This window comes from Crocuta crocuta, unplaced genomic scaffold (assembly GCF_008692635.1).
Source record: "Crocuta crocuta isolate KB4526 unplaced genomic scaffold, BGI_CrCroc_1.0 scaffold241, whole genome shotgun sequence".
Classification (NCBI taxonomy): Eukaryota; Metazoa; Chordata; class Mammalia; order Carnivora; family Hyaenidae; genus Crocuta; species Crocuta crocuta.
In genome coordinates this window covers 2,730,774-2,738,481 of record NW_027527807.1, presented here as the reverse complement: position 1 = coordinate 2,738,481, position 7,708 = coordinate 2,730,774, and positions in this window count along the sequence as shown.

Genomic DNA, 7,708 nt, shown 5'->3' with positions numbered 1-7,708 from the left:
TATATGGGAGACCAAATTCGATATTAGACGTCACATCAGATCGGAATGGAGAAAAACCAGCTGTGGGAAAGCTTTTCAAGAAGAGAGCAATAAGTGCAAACTGGAGGAAAAGAGTGTGCACCAGCAAGAGACAGAAAGAGATCCAGGGTGACAGGAATTGTAGGGTCTAAAGCGAGAGCCAAGTTNGTGTGGAAGAAGGAGCCCCACTGGGGGTGTGTGAACAGACCTTGAGAGAGAGGACGGGGGACTTGAATTAGGGTGGTGGCAGCGGAGATGGGGAGGAAGGTGTGTGTGGCAGGTAGCATGGACAGGATTTGCTAAAGAATCAGATGGGAAGGGGGGGCGCCTGGGTGGCTCAGTCGGTTAAGCGTCTGACTTCAGCTCAGGGCATGATCTCACAGTTCGTGGGTTTGAGCCCCACGTCAGGCTCTGTGCTGACTGCCAGCTCAGAGCCTGGAGCATGCTTCAGATTCTGTATCTCCCTCTCTCTCTGACCCTCTCCTACTCACGCTGTCTCTCTCTCAGAAATAAATAAAACATTAAAAAATAAAAATAAAAAGAATCAGATGGGAAGGGGCTAGGGTGGAATTGAGGCAACTGAAGTCACTACGGATGACTAAGTATCCGGTATAAATGGTAGTGGCCACTTACCAAAATGGTGGCAGTGGAGCAAGTTTGGGTTGGGGGTGGAGGGTGGGGGGTGACGAGAAATGGGATGCCGAGAGTAGAGATTAGGGCTAAATCGTCGCTTTACATATGATAATACAAGCCATCGGAATGAATGAGACCGCCAACAAAGAGAACACAATGGGGAAAGAAGGCCCAAGATCTCACATTATCAACTGTAAAATACGTACATACTGTATAGAGAGAGAAATAACTGGAAGGAAATATGCTAAAATGTCACCAGTTCATCTTGGTGGGGGTAGGGCTTGTCGACAATTGTGACTTTTCTTCCTCACAGTTACAATTACTCTGCCCACAGGTGTATTACGGGATATGCGGGGCAGGTGGTAGTAAATGATGTTCAGGTCACGGGTGAAAGCCCCAAGGAGCTTCGGAACCAGTGCTGAATTATTAACGTCACTGGAGGGAATAGTACTCAGTAGGGTAAGAATATGTGGTCTTTTATTTCCTAGCCGAATGATGACCAAAAAAGCAAAAGTCCTGTCCATTTGCCTTCAGAATGAGTTATGTAAGTTACCTGCTGTGGTGATAGCTGGGGATTGGCCAGGTTGGCACAAACCACTGAAATGCCAGGCTCGGCAAGCAGTCCGCACCCCCAGGATTGAACCGGGGGAAATCCCTGCCCCCTGGGTTGGTGGGCACTGTCTCTCCCGCTCTTAAATCCAGACCGAGCACTAGAGCGGCGTCCCCGAGGCTCCCATGCTAAGCCGGGCGTCCCGCAGCCTAGGGCGGGACAAGGCCAGCTCTACAATGAAAGTCCCTGTCCCCCTGGGTCTCAAGAGAGAAATGTGCATCTAAGTGCACCGGATCAGATTGGTCTTTGCAACTAGCTCCCAGGGAGTGTGGAGGTGGCAGAACAGGACTTCCGAGAACGGGAAGCCAGAGGGAGGTGGGGGAGGGGGAGGGGGTCGTTGAGGGAATTGGAAGAGGGCATCAGTATGGCGGTAGAGCATGCCAGAACACAGCGGACAGAAGAAGCTGGGCAGGGGGGCACAGGGCCTACTGACTACATCCAGGTGGCAGTGAAGAAGGGAGCCTTTTTAAGAGGTGGAGCAAGGTAATCAGATTTCATCTTAAAGAGATCACCGTGGCTGCAGTCGGGAGACTATATTGGGGGAGGGACGAGCCGGAAGCAAAGGATTGCTGATGTAATCCTGGAGACAGGAGGTGGGCCTGCTGAGCGTGGGAGAATCTGGCCAAGGACAGCCTCTGGAAGCGGGTCTCACGCTGCCCAAAGCTAATCTCTGAAACCCATCCCTCCCCCTCGTGGATCCTCTAGAATTTTCCCTTTGCCTCTTTCTTTCGACTTCCTCCTTTGGATTATCATTAAATATAGTTATACGTTCTCTTTCCTCGAATTTTTCCCTCGGTCGTCCATTTGTTTCCTCCAGACACCGGCTCAGTGATGGGCTGACCGACTGAGTCAAGCACTGGTACCTCACCGTTTGGTATCCTTGGAATATAATCAGTGTCAAATAAATGTTTGCCGAGTGACTTGCAAGCTCTTTTTATTCTCCTTGATGCCTAGTATGAGATGGTGCGTAGCAAATATTTGGTGGCCTTGTCTTAAATCTCGGTTTGCCTGCAAAAGGGTTCACACTTTTTACTAAAACCAACGCCACCAACAAAAAAGCACTCCACGGTTTTAAAAGCTTCAAGCAATTAAATGATTAAGAAAGAACGTTAACTTAATTAAAGAAAATGCTTTGAAGATATAAACTTACTCATCAAATTAAGGATCACTTTGAGATGAGAAAAGCAAAACGCTCTGGCAGGCTTGCATTTTTACATGAAGGACAGATGTTAAGGTCGCTCTGCATCCAGTTGTGCCCGTTTTCCAAACTACAGAAATATCCTGCCACGTGTTCTAAAAATGTCTGTTATCTGGTGTCAAGCAAGAAAAAGGAAGGGAGGGAAGAACTGTATGTGATTAAAGATTGGGAGACTTTCCAACCCACTTAAAGTAGCCAGTCTCTCCAGAAGATAACCTACTTAGCTACAATGAGTGAGAGATAAAAACTTTTTCAACCATTGTATGGCTCTGGTATCTATAAACTGACTGAGTGAAGATCAAATTCCACTGGACCTTTCTCAATAATGAAGGAGATAGTGAGGGTCTTTTAAATGTTTATTTATTTATATTTGAGAGAGAGAGAGAGAGAGCCGCGCAGGGGAGGGTCAGAGAGAAAGAGAGAGACAGAATTCCAACCAGGCTCCACTCTGACAGGGCAGAGCCCGATATGGTGCTCAAACTCACGAACTGTGAAGTCATGACCTGAGCCAAAATCAAGAGGTTGGACCCTTAAATGACTGAGCCATCCTGGTGCCCCAGGAGATAATGAGTTTTAACCAAACTTAATACTTAATTAAAAGGAACTAAGTATTGAAATGTTAAGAAACATTTCAGGGGTGCCTGGGTGGCTCAGTCAGTTAAGTGTCAGACTTCGGCTCAGGTCACGATCCCTCAGTTTGTGGGTACAAGCCCCACGTCGGCTCCATGCTAACAGCTCAGAGCCTGGAGCGTGCTTCAGATTCTGTGTCTTCCTCTCTCTCTGCCCCTCTCCTGCTTGTGCTCTGTCTCTCGCTCAAAAATAAACATTTAAAAAAAATAATGAGGGGCGCCTGGGTGGCTTAGTCAGTTGAGCGTCCGACTTTCGCTTGGGTCATGATGTCGCGGTTCGTGGGTTCGAGCCCCGCGTCGGGCTCTGTGCTGACTGCCGACTCAGAGCCTGGAGCCTGTTTCGGAGTCTGTGTCTCCCTCTCCCTCTGACCCTCCCCTGCTCACACTGTCTCTCTCTCTCCCTCTCTCTCTCTCCTAGAAATAAATAAAAAATATTTTAAAAAATAATGAAAAAAAACCACAAAATAAATCCCAGCTCAAAGACCGAAATGTAGAACCACTGAAGTATTAGAAGAAAAATGGGTAGGTGCTTTTATAATCTTGTCATGTAGACCATCGGTCAATTCACTTATTCACTTAGCAAATGCTTTTTCAAATAGTGTCTGTTCTGTGCCAGCCCTGTTTCAGTGGTGGGAATGCCCCAGTGAACAAAAAGATAAGAGTGTGTGCCTGCCTGGAGCTAACATTTTACTTACAGGGGGAGCTACGATAAACAAGATAAATAAATAAATTATACAGTACCTTTGAACTTGAAAACTGCTATGCAAGAACTAGAGCAGAGAAAGGAGGGAGGGCCCCGAGTATGGAGCTGAAGGGTGCGACGTTGAAAGANGCTATACAAAAACTAGAGTACAGAAAGGAGGGAGGGCCCCGAGTATGGAGCTGAAGGGTGCGACGTTGAAAGAGTGGATCAGAATTGGCTCCACTGAGGTAACATTTGAAGCCGAGACAAAGGGGGGAGGGGGGGAAGTGTGCCAGAAAAATCAAAGCCTATACCTGCCATGTTCTAAGAACAGTGAGGAGGCCAGTATGGCTGGAACTGGATGAGGGGACACAAATGCAGTAGGAGAGGATGAGAAGTAGCAGATGGGGCCAGATCATGTAGAGTTTTGTAGACCATGGAAAAGACGTCACCTTTGTTGGGAAGGAAAAATCATTTTCCTTCTGGCCTTCTAAACTCTTGGCTGAGGACAAGCTCCCTCGCCCCATAATTAAAGACAGATGAACAGGAGAAAAACAAATTTAATAACAAGTATGCCTCCTACATGCACAGGAAAGACCCAGGAAATCCGAATAATCTTATTCAGATAGAGGTCTGAACAGAATAGAATAGAATAGAATAGAATAGAATAGACCTAAAAAGGTCTGAAAAGGTCGTAGCCATCATTTTAAGTACCATCTTCAGCTAACAGGAAAAGAAAAGAGTTGGGGACGGGGGAGTCAGGCGAAGATAGCTTCCAAGGCATAATAAACAGGGTACGTTGTTATGCAGATTTAAGTTATTACCTTCTCCATTGATAAGAGTTTCTAGAGATTTAATGTCATCATTCTCTTCCTGGTACACAGAGGGAGACGCCCTCAAAAATGTAGGTTCCCTTAAAGATGTTAATGTGTCCTACAGAAAGGCCACTTCTACTTGCATTTTTTCGAGCTTCTCCTGTGGAGTTTTAAAAAATAATTATGTGGGGGCGCCTGGGTGGCTCAGTTGGCTGAGCATCAGAATTCGGCTCAGGTCATGATATCACGGTTTGTGGGTTCGAGCCCCGCATTGGGCTATGTGCTGACAGCTCAGAGGCTGGAGACTGTCTTCGGATTCTATGTCTCCCTCTCTTTCTGACCCTTCCCTGCTCATGCTGTCTCTCTCTCTCTCTCTCTCAGAAATAAATAAATAAATAAATAAATAAATATTTTTAAAAATATATCAAAAGCACAATTAGGGTCAATTAAAATTTAAATGAACATACCCTTCCTGTTGCCTTCCATGCCAGGCCAGTGTGTCTAAGGCAGTTTTGTGTGCAGAATTACTAGTGACTGGGGAGAAAGGTGGAAACAAATTAAATGATTATCAATAAAGGAATGCCAAATAATGATATACTCGTAGTATGTAATATCTGTAACATATCTGGTTAAAACACTGAAGTACATCGTTCTATACATGTTATGCTATATGTGTGTAAAATAGGAACATGTAAAATATGCATGAGTATGTGTGTGTGTTTATGTGTAAACTAGTCTATATGTGTAACCACAACATGTTAATACATACAAAAAGGCCAAGAAGGACACACCAAACAAATAATAATGGTTACCTCCAGAAGATGGAGAACATCAGGATTGGTGGAAGTGGTCAGAGGATTTCAGTCCTCTCTGCGATATTTTAATTTTTTTTAATGTTTATTTGTGAGAGAAGTCAGCACAGAGACAGAGTGTAAGCTGGGGAGTGGCAGAGAGAGAGGGAGACACAGAATCTGAAGCAGGCTCCAGGCTCTGAGCTGTCAGCACAGAGCCCGATGCTGGGCTCAAACTCACAAACCACGAGGTCACGACCTGAGCCACCCAGGCGCCCCCATCATTGGCTTTTTCTACAATACACACTACGTTCTCTATGCTTTTCTTCAAGAATCTAATCACAAACTTCCAAACTTGTTTTTTTTGTTGTTGTTTAAATCTATTTGTTTATTTTGAGAGAGAAAGAGAGAGCACCAGCAGGGGAGGGGCAGAGAGAGACGCAGACGCAGAATCTGAAGCAGGCTCCAGGCTCTAAGCTCTGAGCTCCAACCCATGAACCGTGAGATCATGACCTGAGTTGAAGTCAGATGCTTAAGTGACTGAGCCACCCAGACGCCCCTTTAGGAGAAATATATTTATGTATTACTTACACAATAAAAAGTTAACCAAATTAAAGAGTTGTCTATACCCACTACCTTCATTTCATTACCTGTTATTCAACTCTGAATCTGCTCTGATATGGCTTTTATCCTGATAATTTTCCCTTATGTCTCTCCTGTCACCAATGACATCGTGTCACCAAAGAAGAAAGATAACATGTGACTCTTGATCTCAGGGTTGTAAGTTTGAGACCCACGTTGGGTGTAGATATTACTTAAGAATAAAATCTTTTTGGGGCGCCTGGGTGGCTCAGTTGGTTAAGCGTCCGACTTTCGCTTGGGTCATGATCTCGCGGTTTGTGGGTTCGAGCCCCGCGTCAGGCTCTGTGCTGACTGCCGGCTCAGAGCCTGGAGCCTGTTTCAGTCTGTGACTCCCTCTCTCTCTGACCCTCCCCTGCTCACGCTGTCTCTCTCTCTCTTAGAAATAAATAAAACTTTAAAAAAAAAAGAATAAAATCTTTTTTTTTTAGGGGTGTCTGGGTGGCTCATTCTGTTAAGCGTCCAACTTCGGCTCACGTAATGATCTCACAGTTTGTGAGTTTGAGCCCCGCCTCGGGCTCTGTGCTGACAGCTCGGAGCCTGAAGCCTGTTTCGGATTCTGTGTCTCCCTCTTTCTCTGTCCCTCTCCCATGTATGCTCTGTCTCTCTCTCAAAACTAAACATTAAAAAAATCTTTTAAAAAAAAAAAGATAAGATGTTCTCTGCATTTTACTTGGCCTTTTTTCTGTTGTTCTTGACCTTGAAATACTTTCTTCCCTTGGCTTCCAAGCCCTTTTGTATTTAACATCACATAGTTTTGGTTTCCCATCTACCTCCCTGCCTGCTACTTCTCTAGCAACTCTATAGTGTATGGCTTGACTAAACCACAAATCGTTGGCATTTTCCAAAGACTGGCCCTACACTCTCTTCTGCTCTCATTCTGCACTCTCCCATTATGTGACTTCTATCATCCCAAAGCCACCAGTTCCCAAATTGGCATCTCCATTCCAGAGCTATAGGTGTAGCTGCATGCTTGCTATCTCCACTTGTAACTCTGAGTGTGTCCTCAAGTTTAACAGTTCCAGAAACACCCCTCCTGATCTCTCCCTGTCACCCTGAAACCTGGTCCTCTCCCAATGCCTCCACCGTCCAGCCACTTGCACAAGTCAGCAGCCTCCAAATCAGCCTTGCCACTTCCCTCTCCCTCCAGCCCCAATGTAATCCATCGGTCACCAAGTCCTATCAGTTTTAACTCCTAACTAAGCTCATGATGTCCATGGTCAACACTAGGTTAGTGCTCTAGTCGAGAGGTTCTCAAAGTCTGATTGGAGAACTCAGGGGGGGATCTGGAGACATACGTAGTGCATTCACGAGATGAAAAACTGCATCACAACACCAAGACATTATGTGCCCTTTTCACTCTTGTTCTCTCTTGAATATGCAGCAGTCCAGAAGCTATGTGACATGAGATGTCGCAACAAATTGAATACAGAAACAAGTATGAGAATCTGGCTGTCCTCTATTAAGCCGGACATGAAAAAGATTTGCAAAAACGACATGCTTTTNAGGCTCTGAGCTAGCTGTCAGCACAGAGCCTGACATGGGGCTCGAACCCACAAACTGTGAGATCATGACCTGAGCCGAAGTCGGAAGCTTAACCGACTGAGCCACCCAGGTGCCCCTGAATATAGGTGTTTCTAAGAACCAATATACAATAGAACAAACAATTCCAACATTTGTATGAAATCAGAAA